This window comes from Heptranchias perlo, chromosome 1 (assembly GCF_035084215.1).
Source record: "Heptranchias perlo isolate sHepPer1 chromosome 1, sHepPer1.hap1, whole genome shotgun sequence".
In the NCBI taxonomy this organism is placed as follows: Eukaryota; Metazoa; Chordata; class Chondrichthyes; order Hexanchiformes; family Hexanchidae; genus Heptranchias; species Heptranchias perlo.
The window spans coordinates 135,890,283-135,907,207 of record NC_090325.1 but is presented as its reverse complement, the minus strand read 5'-3'; the positions used below and the strand labels follow the sequence as shown (position 1 = coordinate 135,907,207).

Sequence of the window (16,925 nt, the reverse complement as noted above, 5' to 3'; positions counted from 1 at the left end):
CCTTTCCAGAGTTCACTGCATGAAGGAAGTGTAATATTACCCTTGGTGGTGGAAAATTACAGTGTCACAACTGGACTACAGTGTCACGTGTCACTACAGCGTCCACTAAGATAGAAGCTTCAAGCGCACATCACAGAAAATCGTGCACGGAAATAAATCACTGCAACAATAATAGTTAATGCAGTGTTTCTCCATTTTAAAAAAATAAGAAAGCAATAATTGAAAAGCATCTCTTCAAAAAAGAAAGCCCTGTTCAATGTCAGAACAGGAGCTCCAGGAAAAGGAAATCATTGTCCAACTTTTGGTAACATTTTGAAAACTTTCACAAAATCAGAAATTCACGAAAAAGAAATGACCAATATTTTGTGTTTTGTACAACCTATTCTTCCACTAAATGATTCCCATACGATGTGCAGTGACTACACCAGATGGGAAAATCCCATTTATCCCTTAGTATTCCGTATACATCAAAAGAAACATGGGGCTCGATTTTACCGGCGGGTTTCGTGTGCGTTTCCAGCGGGGGGGCCCCGAAAATCCCGATATCCAGGCATGTGACCGGAACGAGCCACGATCCCGCCCACTTCCGGGTTCCCCGATGACGTGCGGGGGGGCGTGCATAGCCCCCGCTGGTGGGAATCCCGCAGGCAATTAAAGCCAGCAGGATGCCACTTGAGTGTATTTATTTCGCTTGTTCAGGTCATTAACTGACCTGATTAAGGGACGGTGTGTGATTTTGGATCAACATGGGACTGTTTCACACACTGGGGGAAACAGTCCTAGTTGAACTGGACGTGTTGCAGCCGTCAGCCTGTGGCAGCTGCAAAGGTCCATTTGACAGGTGGTGGGGGAGACCCTCACCCATTGCAGGAGGCCGCTCTGTCACTTGGGACAAAGTGTGGCCTCCACCACCCCTCTCCTGACGGTCAAAGTCACCAACCTGCACACTCACCCCGGGGTCCGGAGACATGTGCCTACCTTGCGGACCCCCTCAGGTGTACATATTGCGGATGGGGGCCGTCGTAGCTGCAGTCATGACCCCCTCGGAGGGCGAACAGCATCACCAGCCTCGCCATCCACGCCGTCCACCTCTGACACGTGGAGCTCCACAACAGAGTGCTGTGACACATCCACCTGTACAGCAGGAGGGAGGGCTACCGCAGAGAGAGACGCGTCGCAGAGGGCACTACCCTCGCCACAGGGTCCACAGACCGAGGCTCAGCCTCCTGGACCTCTCCGAGCAGCAGTGCACACGGAGGCGCAGATTCACTCGACATGTAGTCGTGGACATCTGCAGCCTCTTTCATGCCGAGCTGCTCCTGGCTGGCCCCAGCACCATCTGCTTACCTGTCGCTGCCAAAGTCACGACTGCCCTCCACAACTTCTCCTCTGCATCCTTCCAGGGTGCAGCCGGGTACACCGCTGATGTCTCTCAGTCGTCTGCACGGAAGAGCCCTGCAAATACACCTGCACCTACTCTGCAGTTACACAATGGGTGGCATCAGTGGTGGGTCCTCATAGTGATACCCAGGAGCGGGCATTATTGCACAAAACAGATAGGATTCGCGGAGACATGGCAGTGGTGGTGCCAATATAATGTGTGATGTGAGTTGTTCTGAAATTCAATATAGGTAACACCCATGGCAAACTCTCAGAGACCCTTGTGCATCCCCTTCATGCTCACGACACGTTTGCCTTACGCTGCCTACTGCACATATGTGATGCATACCCTGTGGCTGCAGCACAGGTGGTGGCAGGTTGAGTGAGGCTGGCCGTGAGGGAGATGCACGAGAGGGTGCGTATGGGATAGAGCCATGAGATTATATGAGGATTGGGTTGCGTGTTAGTGGCGGGGTGAGTACTCGCGAGGTGAGTAGGAGCAGGTAAGATGAGGATGGGGTTTGAATGGGTATGAGGGGTGATGTGATAGAGTGGTGTTGGCGGTGCCGAAGGAGATGTGGGATGGGGGCAGTGTTGTGGCAGACGGAGTGTAGGGGAAAGACTACGTGTTCTCACTGTGGCTGACCTACTGCGGTCATTGGAGCGCCTCCTGCACTGTATGCAGGTGGACGATATGTTGGTGGTGCAGGTGACCTCCTCTGCCACCTCGAGCCAGGCCTTCTTGGTGGCAGAGGCAGGCCGCTTCCTCCTGCCCGCCGGGTGCAAGAGCTCTGTCCTCCCCCTCCTCCTCACCCCATCTGATGATACCTGGGGTGAGGCATCATTAAACTGGGAGCAGCCTTCCCCCTGGGCTGCTTCATGCTGTAATGTGTTCTATTTGTTGCAGCATCTGTCAGTGGAGGACTGCCCCTTTAACTAGTGAGCCTCCAGCTGACAGATCGTACTGCGCATGCGCAGCCCGCCCGACGCGCAGACCAGCAGCACGGAGCCCGGAGGAGCAGGTAAGTGGATCCAAATAGTGTGTTGCCTGCTACGATCACGCGGGCAACCCACTAATTTCACCGAGCGTGTTGACCACGCTCCCGAAACCCAACCCGTCGGAAACCCGCAGGCCTGGTAAAATCGGGCCCATGGTGATCATCGGATTTTTAAAATTTGAGGTGGAAATTGCACATGTGCATGTGTGAGAGAGACTGTGTGTGAGAGTATGAGAAGTTGAGTGTAAAAACTAGCCAGATATCTTGCACATAATGATCACAAAGAGCTCTCGTTGGAAAAGGTTGCATTCAATGTAGTACTAAATCATTGGTCTGTCACAATAGCAGTACAATTGGCCTCAGTGTCAGCTTGGCTCAGTGGTAGCACTCTTCCCAATGGGATCAAGTCCCACCTCAGAACCTGAGCACATAAAATCTGGGATGACACTTCAGTGCAGTACTGAAGGAGTGCTGCATTGTCGGAGGTGCCGTCTTTCAGATGAGAGGTTAAACTGAGGTCTTTCTGTCTACCTGTGAATGTCCAGTGGATTTAAAAGACACTTTTTCAAAGAAGAGCAAGGAGTTCTCTCAATGTCCTGACCAACATTCATCCCTTAACCAACACACCAAAACGTAACTGGTCATTCAACTCATTCCTGTTTTTAAGACCTTGCTGTGCACTTCAGAAGTAATTCATTGCTATGAAGTATTTTGAGACATCCTGAGCGCATGAAAGACACATAATTTGAGTCTGTGTGTTTTTAATTTACTCATGGGATATGGGTGATACTGGCACGGCAGCATTTATTGTCCATCTCTGGGAGCATTAAGAGTCAACCACGTGGTGTGGGACTACAGTCACATTAGGCCAGACCAGGTATGGGTAACAAGCTCCCTTCCCCAAAGGATAACAGCCCAGCAGCTTTCATGGTCATTTTCTGCTGCTAGCCCACAAATTACTACAATAATTTAATTACATTTTACAACTTGCTAGGGTGGGATTATGAACTGATGATCCCTAGGCTTCTACTCCAGTTCCATAACTACACCAATGCTTTGGGTAACTGACCCTGAGCTCAACTACAGGTCATTTGACTGCTCTGTGACCAGGGTAGCAAGGGTTGGAGAAAACGCTGCAATTAACATGGCCCTAGTTAAAAGTTCAGGAACTAAGCAATGAATAACAGCAGGATCTGTACCTCCTTATTCCCCTCCTTTCCAATCAATCTCCTGAATTAACAAGAAGCTTTTAAAGTAACTGTTCCAATGCCAGTGACTTGGTGTGATTTCTTTTTTAAAAATATATGCATCAGAGCTCCGACAAATGTAAAATTTCTGACCTTTCCAGCCTGATGCATCAGACTCGAGAGTTCTCCAATACTGATACAGCAATCAACGGCTTGATTTCTTTTACTGAGCAGTGTTTGTGTTTGAAGACTTACAGAAGAAAGAAAGAACTTCCATTTATAAAGCGCCTTTCACAACCTCAGGATGTCCCAAAGCGCTTTACGGCCAATGAAGTACTTTTTGAAATGTGGTCACTGTTGTAATGTTGGAAACGCGGCAGAGCTTTTGTTCAGAGCATTAGTCTGGTTGGCCACAGCCCAGTCAATGTTCAGTTGGGATGAGGCATCTGAAGATTTCTGGATTCAATACTCCTTGGGCACTCAGCTCTAATTTCCTGCGACATGAACTACCGCTCTTTAAATAGGAACTTTAGCCCACCTACTCCAATTAGCGGAATTACTGTTTCCCAATTTAGATGCAAATGGCACAAGAGGAGGTGGAATCCTGAGATAATTAGTAACTCAAATTACAATAATGACAAACTTCAGACATCAATTATCTCAACCTAAAGAACATTACATTTAATGCAGCTGTATGCTTCATTAAAAATAATGTAAATTGAAATGCCGCCTTCATTTCTCATGAGGGTATTTAAAAATAAAATCAGTATTTTATAGTTGAGTAATTTGTGGACTGTTCACCCAATCGGGCCAGTTTCACACCCCTCCACAGTGTCCCTGTGTCAGCAGGAGTGACAAATTTGAGAGGCCCCCCATTATACTTGCTACCACATTCTGCAGGAGCATGGAGGCATGAATATGCAGCTGCCGTGTTTTCAGCACACCCTTCCCCCACCATCCTCTCCAGGTCCATCACTCTGATGACGCAAACTAGCAGAACAGAATGAAGCAGAATGTTACAGAAGATGCTCGTTTTCATTCGGTATTCAGCACTCCACTAGTACTGATTAGTAACCTGGGAGCTGATGAACACTTGGACACCGAATTTCCTGAAGAGTTCCACCGGACCGGCATCGCATCTCAGGCAGGAGTCTAGGAAAACTGATCGCAAAAAGGCAGGGACCCAGATATGCCAGGTCCGCCCTGACTCTGAGAATTCCTAGTTAACCTTGTAATAGGCGGAACCTCCACCCACCCCTTATAAGGCCAATAACACCAAGTGGGCAGAGCCAGGGCAGGGACTCCCTACCCCAGGACTTCCCTCTTCCACGGCTTAGAAGGGACCCAGTGTAACGCTGGAGGCTGGTATACCCAGATGGGTGAGGTGTACCCCTCCAGAAGGGTGTATGTGGGCCTCACCAGAGAAGCAGCCTGGACACTGAAGAAAGGAAAGTTTTGGGGGTGAAATTCCTTTGACTCCAATCAGAAAGAAAATGGGGCAGAGTGTACAACGGGCTGTTGATTCACTATCACTCATTGGGGGGGGAATTTGACACCATTTTAAAAAAATTTGATGTCTACTGCCTTAAATGGGGACCCGATGGGGATGTGCATGGGGTTTCAGGGTGGGGGGGCGGTGCTGGCTGAGTATTCCCCCGATGGAGGGCAGGTGCTGGATTTTCCTGCTCCATGGAGCAGGCAGGCACCGGAGATGCACCTGTAGTGGCGCAGGCACAGGCCCCGTGCAGATGAGGTGCCTTAACATTGACCCCACAAACTCCAGCAGGGTCATGATGTGGAGATGCCGGTGATGGACTGGGGTTGACAATTGTAAACAATTTTACAACACCAAGTTATAGTCCAACAATTTTATTTGAAATTCACAAGCTTTCGGAGGCTTCCTCCTTCCTCAGGTGAATGTTGTGGAAATTTCCACAACATTCACCTGAGGAAGGAGGAGGCCTCCGAAAGCTTGTGAATTTCAAATAAAATTGTTGGGCTATAACTTCCAGCAGGGTCAGCAGTGGAGGGCAACAACAGGCACGATCCTAGATATAGTCGAGGCTGACGCTTGAAGAATGGCCACTTGGGCAGGGTACCAGCGGATTGCTGACACTCATGGACCTGTACCTCAGTAAGAGTTAGAGTCTTCCAGAAAGGAGTGGAGAAACTGGGAAAAAAAGATTTGATGTTGTAATACAGGCCGAAGTCAAAAATAACAGTATAAGAGCAAGCTTGGAGCTATAAGAAGAGCACAAGGGAGGATAAAATGTGAAGTGATCTGAATAAGAAAGCAGATGAAGAACTGAATCTCTTCAGATCTTTTATGAGATGTGGGAAGAAGGCATAGCACTAAGGGTGAAGGGAGAAACATAGCAAAGCCTAGACCACAATAGCTAAATAGGGTCAAAATTAACCTAGAGGCCAAACTGAAAATGGTTAACAGATATACAAAAAAAAAGTTTTGCAAAAAAGGATAACTAAAATAAGCATTAGAGGTAAACAAGCAATAAAAACCGATTGTAGATAGCAGCAAGAGGAATCCAAAGAAACGTTTTAAGCTTTCTTAGTAGCAAGTGGGGTACTAAAGACTAAGGTTGGTCTTTTAAACTGGATAGAAATGTCATGGAGGATCAAGAAATGGTGGATGGTCTATTGGATGTTTCACATCAGCCTTGACAAAGGAAGACTGTGAACAAATAGCAGATCCAAGCATTTGTCTCAGGAACCCATACCACATTAGAAATTAGTACAGTATTTGTTATGTAAAAACTGAAATAACTAAGGGGCTAATTTTATTATTTTGATCTCCTGGTTTGGAGCTTCACATGTCAGGAATACATATCGGGAATTTGGGCACAGTCCCCCCACAATTTTCTGTCCATTTCGAATCATAGAAAGGTTACAGCACGGAAGGAGGCCATTCGGCCCATCGAGTCCGCGCCAGCTCTATGCAAGAGCAATCCAGTTAGTCCCACTCCCCCGCCCTTTCCCCATAGCCCTGCAAATTTTTTCCTTTCAAGTACTTATCCAATTCCCTTTTGAAGGCCATGATTGAATCTGCCTCCACCACCCCCTCGGGCAGTGCATTCCAGATCCTAACCACTCGCTGTGTGAAAAAGTTTTCCCTCATGTCACTTTTGGTTCTTTTGCCAATCACCTTAAATCTATATCTTCTGGTTCTTGACCTTTCTGCCAATGGGAACAGTTTCTCTCTATCTACTCTGTCTAGATCCTTCATGATTTTGAACACCTCTATCAAATCTCCTCTCAACCTTCTCTGTTCCAAGGAGAACAACCCCAGCTTCTCTAGTCTATCCACTTAACTAAAGTCCCTCATCCCTGGAAGCATTCTAGTAAATCTCTTCTGCACCCTTTGTAAGGCCTTCACATCTTTCCTGAAGTGTGGTGCCCAGAACTGGACACAATATTCCAGTTATGGCCAAACCAATGTTTTATAAAGATTCATCATGATTTCCATACTTTTGTACTCTGGGCTTAATTTTACAATGTGGCGGGTTGGCAGCGGGGGGGTGAAGGTGTGCGTGGCGAATCCGCATGAACCAAATTTACCGTTTCCGACGCGATCGCACGTTGATTGATAGTGGTGGATGTCCTCTCCAGGTTTCGCGCCCAGCAACTCTTCTGATTGACAGGCTGGCTGCCGTCGGGAGCTGCAACGCGAGAGGGGCGGGGGGGACGAGAAAGAGAGAGAGCGAGATATCATCCGGCGCTGGACAGGGGTGGGAGACTGGAAGATCGGGGGGTGGCGGAGGGTGGAGATTGGTGGGGGAGAGGGGAAGATTGGAGGGGAGAGGGGAAGATTGGGGGGGGGGGTGGAGATTGGGAGGGGGAAGAGGGGAAGATTGGAGGGGAGAGGGGAAGATCGGTGGGGGGTGGAGATTGGTGGGGGTAGAGGGGAAGATTGGAGGGGAGAGGGGAAGATCGGTGGGGGGGTGGAGATTGGTGGGGGTAGAGGGGAAGATTGGAGGGGAGAGGGGAAAATTGGGGGGATATCAGGAAGGTGAAAAGGGGTCATCGGGGGTCTTCGGGAAGGTGAAGTGGGGGACAACGGAGCAGGAGACATCGGAGCAGGTTTCAAAGGTAGGTTCATTTAGTGTTTTCAGTACCTTGCATGGTTTTTATTTTATTTATTTAGTTTCTTTCTCCCTGATCCGGCCCTTCACGAGGCGTGAATCAGAAGCGGTGGGCAAGCCGCCCAAGTAAGTTAAAAACCGTTCTAATCCCTTCATCTGTCACAGGTAAAGTGCCTTAAGTACCTCAATGAGGTACATTTGGCACTTTAACTGTCATCCCGCTGGCTTTAATTGCCGGCGGGACTTTCGTTTTCGGGTTGCCCGTGCACACAGGTGGGTCTGTGGGGAACTCGGATGTCGGTGGGTTGGAGCCGGCTTCCGTATCCGAGCGGGATTTTCGCGATTTTTGGAGCCCCACCCCCTGCAAAGCATCCGCAATCACCTCCTAAAATCACCCCCCATCCTCTATTTATAAAGCCCAGGGTCCCGTATTTTTTTTAACTGCTTTCTCAACCTGCCCTGTCACCTTCAACAATTTGTGCACATATACCCCCAGATCTCTCTGTTCCTGTATCCCTTTTGGAGTTGTGCCCTCTAGCTTATATTGCCTCTCCTCGTTCTTCCTACCAAAATGTATCACTTTGCATTTTTCTGTGTTAAATTTCATCTGCCTCATGTCTGCCCATGCCACCAGCCTGTCTATATCCTCTTGAAGTCTATCACTATCATCCTCACTGTTGACCACCCTTCCAAGTTTTGTGTCATCTGCACATTTTGAAATTGTGCCCTGTACACCCAAGTCCAAGTCATTAATATGTATCAAGAAAAGCAGTGGTCCCAGCACTGACCCCTGGGGAACACCACTGCACACCTCCCTCCAGTCCGAAAAACAACCGTTCACCACTACTCTCTGTTTCCTGTCCCTTAGCCAATTCTGTATCCATGTTGCCACGGCCCCCTTTATTCCATGAGCCCCATTCTTGATGATAAGCCTACCATGCGGCACTTTATCAAACGCCTTTTGAAAGTCCATATACACCACATCAACTGCATTGCCCTCATCTACCCTCCCTGTTACCTCATCAAAAAACTCTATCAGGTTAATTAAACACAATTTGCCTTTAACAAATCTGTGCTGGCTTTCTCTAGTCAATCCACCCTTGTCCAAGTGACTGTTAATTCTGTCCCGGATTATCGTTTCTAAAAGTTTCCCCACTACTGAGGTTAAACTGACTGGCCTGTAGTTGCTGGGTTTATCCTTACACCCTTTTTTGAACAAGGGTGTAACATTTGCAATTCTCCAATCCTCTGTCACCACCCCTGTATCAACGGATGTTTGGAAGATTATGGCCAGTACCTCCGCAATTTCCCCCCTTACTTCCCTCAGCAACCTAAGATGCATCCCATCCGGACCGGGTGACTTATCTATTTTAAATGCAGCTATTTATTTTAATGGTTGGGAAGTCATGTTGGGGTGGGGGGGGGGAAAGCACACCCTAGTTCTTTATTTGTGCTTCCAACAGGCAAAGCTTTGTACTAGGAGAGCAAATTCGTAAAATTACCCCTTAATTGTGTGAAAGGCACCAGGGCCAGATGTGCTCTGGCTTATCATCCTCAAGGTCTGGTTAATGTTTTTAAGAGCCCCAAATTTCTGCAATCCTCCCAGTGCACTCCCACCGTAAGTTGGGCAGGAGTGTGGTAGAAAGTTCATGAGTTTGACCGGAACCTGAACACACCAGCCCCAGCCTATGCTGCCAATTTCCACTGGGCCTTGTCAAGGGTGGAACCACCATCTGTCCAAACATGGCCCCTTGTGTCAGAGAGGGTACTGTTGGACGGAAGGGACGCCACAGCTGGGAGTTTCCTAGGCCCCAGCCTGGGATTCACTGTAAGAATTGACTAGACCTTTGAGGATATTAAGCTATATCCCATCTGGTACACGTGTCTTTCAGATATTTAAGAGGTAATTTTACAAATTTGTGTTCCCAGTGCAAAGTTTTGCCTACTTGAAGCACATATTGAGAATTTGGTTGCAAGCCCCCTTTACAAGTGGGCTGATAGCCCAAGAAGCTTTTCTGTTGAGGCTGAGGTTACCATTGGCCTCACAAGCAGCGAGCCCCTGCTGGTTTCTCCAACCCCCCACTTCCCCCGCTATGGCGGGCATCTGAGGTACGCCCGTAGTGGCGCGGACATCCCCTAGTGATGTTAAAGGAAGGAATCTCCCCCTAACCCCACATATTCTGCAGGGTCAGTTGCAGAGGGTCCAGGCAAGCAGATCAATGTGACCTCTGCCAGGATCAAAGGCCTGCAGATGTTCGGGCCCTGGAATATACCTGAGGACTAGAAGACATACAGGCCTAGAAATTGGATTGCGCCCAGATTGGTGAACAATATGACACAGTAAAACATAACAATGATTTGGAGCGTGCTAATTTAAACCAGTTCTGCTTTCCCGTCTGGATGGTTGTATAGAAAGTTCTTACAGAAAGAACAAACCAAAAACAGCTAGTGCTGAAAGAAGGTACACTGGCTGCTCTCCAAGGCTTTGCAGATATGCTCTTCGCATTTATAGTGAACATCATCTGTTCAGAAATCTGGTGAAGAATCCAATTATAATTTTGCTGATTTAAATATACATGATGAAACCTCACATAAAATCAATTTAAAAGTAAACAAAAGCTTTTGAATAACAAGTAATTAGATTAAAACCGAAAATATTTACACCTCCAATCATGGTTGCATGAGGATGTCTTTTTAAAGACAAGGGGCCTGAAAATCCTCAGGCTTCCTCTGCCAAATACATCCACCCCTGACCCCGTCAGAGTATCAGGGACAGGCAGGGCCATCTTAACCTAAATATTTTTAGAGGGCACTCGTGGCACTATCTTGTGCACCTACTACGGGGGAAGGGAAGGCAGGAATTAAAGCACCAGCCGACGCCCACCCCCTGTCCCCTTCCCGAAAAGTTCCTGAGAGTGAATCTTTGTAAGGGGATCGATGGTAAAAAGTTGTTAAGCTCACTTCCATGGTCTTTCAGGCCATGACCCCGGCCTGGAGAACTTGGTGGGATCTAATTCCACCCCAACAGTATCCTGGACAGCAAGTTCTTTCTAGCATCCAGATTGCTGAGCAAAAAGGAGCTGGGACTGCAGGAATTCCAGCAGGGGTAACTGAGGAACAGGAGTAGGCCATTCAGCCCCTCAAGCCTATTCCGCCATCCAGCCAGCGCTGCCTCCTTGTGATGTTAGCAGCCATGTTTGTCGTGGATAGAGGTTCCACCCACTCCAGGCCACAACATAAGATCTTCCAAGTCCAGCCTTTAGTTCCACCACCGCCAGGCCTCCTATGCCATTTAAATCCTCCCAATCCCCCCGCCCCAATAATATCACAGGACCTGAGGAAATTTGGGGCCAAATTCACTGGGATTTCATTACTTTCTCCTGGCCCTTCCACCATTCTGGATCCAATTCCTAGTGTGAATTCATGGATTTCTTCCTTTTTAAGACTGCTACTTCCGCTACTTTCTCTCCTCCTACGTCCCCAACCTTCTCTGACTCCCAACCACCTGAACAGTCAGAAATTTGCAGATTCTCCTCTGACCCCCCCACCCCCGCACCCCGCACTCTTTCCAAACTCATCTCTTCCATAGAATCTATCTCCTGTTCTCTTAACCCCCCCTCTCTTCTCCACTCCACTCCTGATCATTCGACTCCCTCCCCTGGCCTCCATCCCAGCCAACAGTCAACAGCTCCTTTTCCTCTAGCACGGTCCCTCCCTCCCTTCATGACCACCATTATAATCCCCTACACAAAATGTCCACCTTTACCCATCCATCCTCTCTAACATTCGCCCCATCTCTAACCTCCCTTTCCTCTCCAAGGTCTTCAATTATGCTGTTGCCTCCCCGCTCCATGCCCATCTCTCCCAAATTTCCACCCATTTTATAGTACCAAAACCGCCTAGCCACAGGCACAAATGGCATTCATTTTGAATGCAGCACAGTCAGAGGTGTCTTCTTTCAGATTGGTAAAGAAGAGGTACTTGAAAGGCTAGCTGTACTTAAAGTAAATAAGTCACCCAGTCCGGATGGGATGCATCCTAGGTTGTTGAGGGAAGTAAGGGGGGAAATTGCGACAGTACTGACCATAATCTTCCAAACATCCATAGATACAGGGGTGGTGCCAGAAGACTGGAGAATTGCAAATGTTACACCCTTGTTCAAAAGAGGGTGTAAAGATAAACCCAGCAACTATACGTCAGTCAGTTTAACCTCAGTGGTGAGGAAACTTTTAGAAACGATAATCCGGAACAGATTTAACAGTCACTTGGACGAGGTTGGATTGATTAGGGAAAGTCAGCACGGATTTGTTAAAGGCAAATTGTGTTTAACTAACCTGATAGAGTTTTTTGATAAGGTAACAGAGAGGGTAGATGAGGGCAATGCAGTTGATATGGTGTATATGGACTTTCAAAAGGCATTTGATAAAGTGCCGCATGGTAGACTTATCATCAAGATTGCGGCCCAAGGAATGAAGGGGGCAGTAGCAACATGGATACAGAATTGGCTAAGGGACAGGAAACAGCGAGTTGTGGTGAATGGTTGTTTTTCGGACTGGAGGGAGGTGTGCACTGGTGTTCCCCAGGGGTCAGTGCTGGGACCACTGCTTTTCTTGATATATATTAATGACTTGGACTTGGGTGTACAGGGCACAATTTCAAAATTTGGAGATGACTCAAAACTTGCAAGGGTAGTAAACAGTGAGGAGAATAGTGATAGACTTCAAGAGGATATAGACAGGCTGGTGTCATGGGTGGACACATGGCAGATGAAATTTAACGCAGAAAAATGCAAAGTGATACATTTCGGTAGGAAGAACGAGGAGAGGCAATATAAGCTAGAGGGCACAACTCCAAAAGGGGTACAGGAACAGAGAGATCTGGGGTTATATGTGCACAAATCGTTGAAGGTGGCAGGGCAGGTTGAGAAAGCGGTTAAAAAAGCATACGGGATCCTGGGCTTTATAAATAGAGGCATAGAGTACAAAAGTATGGAAGTCATAAGGAACCTTTACAAAACATTGGTTTGGTCACAACTGGAGTATTGTGTCCAGATCTGGGCACCGCACTTTAGGAAAGATATGAAGGCCTTAGAAAGGGTGCAGACGAGATTTACTAGAATGATTCCAGGGATGAGGGACTTTAGTTAAATGGGCAGACTGGAGAAGCTGGGGTTTTTCTCCTTGGAACAGAGAAGGTTGAGGAGATTTGATAGAGGTATTCAAAATCATGAAGGGTCTAGACGGAGCATATAGAGAGAAACTGTTCCCATTGGCGGAAAGGTCAAGAACCAGAGGACATAGATTTAAGGTGATTGGCAAAATGTGACATGAGGAAAAGCTTTTTTACACAGCGAGTGGTTAGGATCTGGAATGCACTGCCCGAGGGGGTGGTGGAGGCAGATTTAATCATGGCCTTCAAAAGGGAACTGGATAAGTATTTGAAAGGAAAAAATTCGCAGGGCTACGGGGAAAGGGCAGGGGAGTGGGACTAGCTGGATTGCTCTTGCATAGAGCTGGCGTGGACTCGATGGGCCGAATGGCCTCCTTCCATGCTGAAACCTTTCTATGATTCTTTGATTCTATGAGACGTTAAACCGTCTCAGGTGGACATAAAAGATCCCACGGCACTATTTGAAGAGCAGAGGAGTTCTCCCGGCATCCTAGCCAATATTTATCCCTCAACCAACCCCAAAACAGATTATCTGGTCATTTAATGTCCTTGATGGTGTCGAGTTTCTTGAGTGCCGTTGCAGCTGCACCCATCCAGACTTGTGGAGAGTATTTCATCACACTTCTGACTTGAGCCTTGTAGACGGCAGAGAGGTTTTGAGGATTCAGGAGGTGAGCCATTCGTCACAGAGTACCCAGGCTCTGTTTTGCTTTTGTCACTGCAGTGTTGATATGGCTGATCCAGTTAAGAGTCTGATCAATGTGAACCCCAGGATATTTATGTTCGGGGACATGGCTATGGTGGTGCCTTTTGAAGGGCAATGGAAATGGCTGGGCTTTCTCTTGGTTGAGATGGTCATTATCTGGCTCTTTGTGGTGCAAATGTTACCTGCCATTTGTCAACCTAAATCCAGCTACTTGCATAAACTTCTTACTTACATGAGAGTTTGCCGTAAAGATCAATTCGTAACCATCTTCATGCATCATTTGATCAACCTTTTGCCAATCAAGCTATTTGCTGTCATATACACTGTACCATATGTTACACAGGATTGACATAAAGTTCAGTGAACCTTCCAGAAACACAGTGACAAATTTCAATGTAAAAATAAATACACCTTAGGGGGTGAATTTCCTCGGGGCTTCTCTCGCTTCACCTCCATAACTTTAACGGAAACACCTACTTGCGTACGTAAATGGGGTTTCCATTGAAGTTACAGTGGCGGAGCAGTAAAAGCCCGAGGAAATTCTCCCCCTTGGTGCTTGCATTGCTCTCATCTGATAAACACAGCCCAAGTATACAAACTGGAATGATTCGAGGAAGAAATAGCACACATGAGAAAGGGAGATCGCATCATATCAATGGAAATCTCTTACTTGCACAACCCAATTCGACTGTATAAAATCCTGGCCTGGTAATACTCTCTCTTCTCTTCTGGTTAGTATTCTCCATTTTCCTCAGTCTCTCTGCTCTGAATGCCATTTACAGTGGACAAGGCAACTGGACAACATTCTCAGGCTCCACTGCCATTCTGAAGTTATGGGGCTATGTAAAGGTAGCCCATGGTGACCCTTCAACTGATTCCCCCTTAGGAACCCTCCTGGCCTCCACAATGCATCTCTCCACATCACTGTAGCTGAGGTCATGGTTCAACAGCCCTGTCACAGCACACTGAATGCTGCACTGGCAGAGGTGCCATCTTTTGGATGAGACATTAAACCATCTTAGGTGGACATAAAAGATCCCACGACACTATTTGAAGACGAGCAGGGGAGTTGTCCCGGTGTCCTGGCCAATATTTATCTCTCAACCAACACCTGAAACAGATGATCTGGTCATTATCTCATTGCTGTTTATGGGAACTTGCTGTGTGCAAATTGGCTGCTGCATTTCCTACATTACAACGTGACTACAGTTCAAAAGTACTTCATTGGCTGTAAAGCGCTTTGGGACGTCCTGAGGTCGTGGTTGGCTCTATATAAATGCAAGTCTTTCTTTCTTTGCACTGCCCACTGTGCTTATATCCTATGCTGCTGCGAATCACACTGTAGATACTTGCAGACTTGCACAGCTCATATTGTCTGAAGCCAAATGCAGCCCATGATCTGATCTTATATTCGGTTGTCTACGATCTAACCTGTACTCTTCAGCATTTGATTTTGGCCCAACAGACCCAATCACATTCATCACACGTGATTGGGTCTGCTGGCTTTAGAACTACTCTAATTCAGTTGAAAGGCCTGCTTTCAAATAGCACTGTAAAAACAGGAATAGCTACAGTAATGACAAAAAAAATTATGAGAGATGTACTACTGAATTACCCCATCATCCTAAAGTCATAAAGTAAGATAACTCTACACTTATTGGTGTCTCTCAGGTAGTTACTAGAGCAAAGTTCTGAAGAGCTATCTGTGCCCCTGGAACCATGTCCAACATCAATCTCCACCTCAGATGAGACATGAACATTAATTTGTAAAGAATTGCTACATTGAAGCCCAAAGCTGGTGTGCTCCAGGGGAAAGTAAACCTCCATTAGTACTGTTACAATTTTGGTGTTTGGATTTTAGGTTAGTCTTAGAGGTTAGTCCCAACTTGTCATGTCTTCAACAGTGTCTTTACTAGCCTTAATAGCTAGGCAAATGATCGGTAACATGTCTAGGATGATGAACAGAAAACCCTGTCAATTAATTATTTTATGCTATTGGAACTATCCTCTGCCTCTGCAGGATCTCTCTCCAGCCTTCAATGAGCGATAGAACATCATATCAAACTTTGTTCTGGGTTGAATCTATTAAAATAAATTCATTAAAAATGAACCAGCAAATATCTAACAACAATATTTACAGTCGGAATTCTATTAATTACCTCCTCAAAAGTAAAATAATGAAAGGTCGTAATTTTTCTGCTAACCCGTTCTTTTATAAATAACATTTATATATGCCGTTCTATTCTTTCTTGTATTGTTCCGAACTGCGGGAGCTCGTTATTCTATCTTCTCTTTCTGTGAAGATTTCAATCTGTATTCATAACCGAACCTATCATGAAGGCTGTATCAACATTAATTTTTGTGGAAGTTCTCCCAAATGCCCGCCATAACTTCGTCAGAAGATCCGCATAAAAGCCATTTCTCGGGGGTTTCTGCAGACCTTCCATTGAAGTTACAGGAGATGATCCAAAGAATCCCACCCGCCCCCCCCCCGCCAAACGCGGAAATTCAACCCACTATATAATTAAAATCTGTGTAATGATCCCTCTCTTAAGCTTCTTATCATGGAAACAATAAAAACAACAAATGTCATAACATATGTATTGATATAGACTAGGACAGTGCAGGTAGCTTTTTAAACTTATGTATCGTGCCTGGATTAAAGGGACAGCCAACAGACATTTTTGTCACAGGCAACACCTCAGCTGTAGTATTGATGTTGTCCCTGCTCCCTCCACATTGTGTTGAAAGGAATGCTTTCCTTCCCGCTAATAGTGGGAATAAAATACTCTGGCCCTGAATTTCCGCAGTTCTGCCAATCACCTGCTGCAGTTACCCCCAAGGAAAATCAGGGCTATTTTCTCCACTCCACAAAATTGTATTTATGCATAATATTGTGGCATTAAAGGTCTAGTCCACTATACACTGGCTAGAAAACCCTCTAACTGAGAGCCCCCCAACTCCCCTTTACTTTGAAACACTGTAGACCCTACAAAGTGGCCCATATTAAAAAATAAATCTTAGAATAGAATCATAGAATCCAGAAAATCAGAAAGGGGCCATTCGGCCCATCGTGCCTGTGCCAGCATATAAATAGTAAACGGGTAGTAAAAGGAGGGGAGGGACCAATTAGGGACCAAAAAGGAGATCTACGCATGGAGGCAGAGAGCATGGCTGAGGTACTAAATGGGTACTTTGCATCTGTCTTTACCAAGGAAGAAGATGCTGCCAAAGTCACAGTAAAAGAGGAGGTAGTTGAGATACTGGATGGGCTAAAAATTGATTAAAAGGAGGTACTAGAAAGGCTAGCTGTACTTAAAGTAGATAAATCACCCGGTCTGGATGGGGTGCATCCTAGGTTGTTGAGGGTAGTAAGGGTGGAAATTGT

At 46.5% G+C, this 16,925-nt stretch overlaps 1 protein-coding gene across 2 annotated transcripts in view; it reads right to left on the bottom strand.

The window, feature by feature from the left end:
- The window catches only part of sorcs2 (sortilin-related VPS10 domain containing receptor 2), a 598,225-nt gene that overhangs the window by 461,186 nt on the left and 120,114 nt on the right, over positions 1-16,925 (bottom strand). The gene's annotated exons all lie outside the window — the stretch shown is intronic.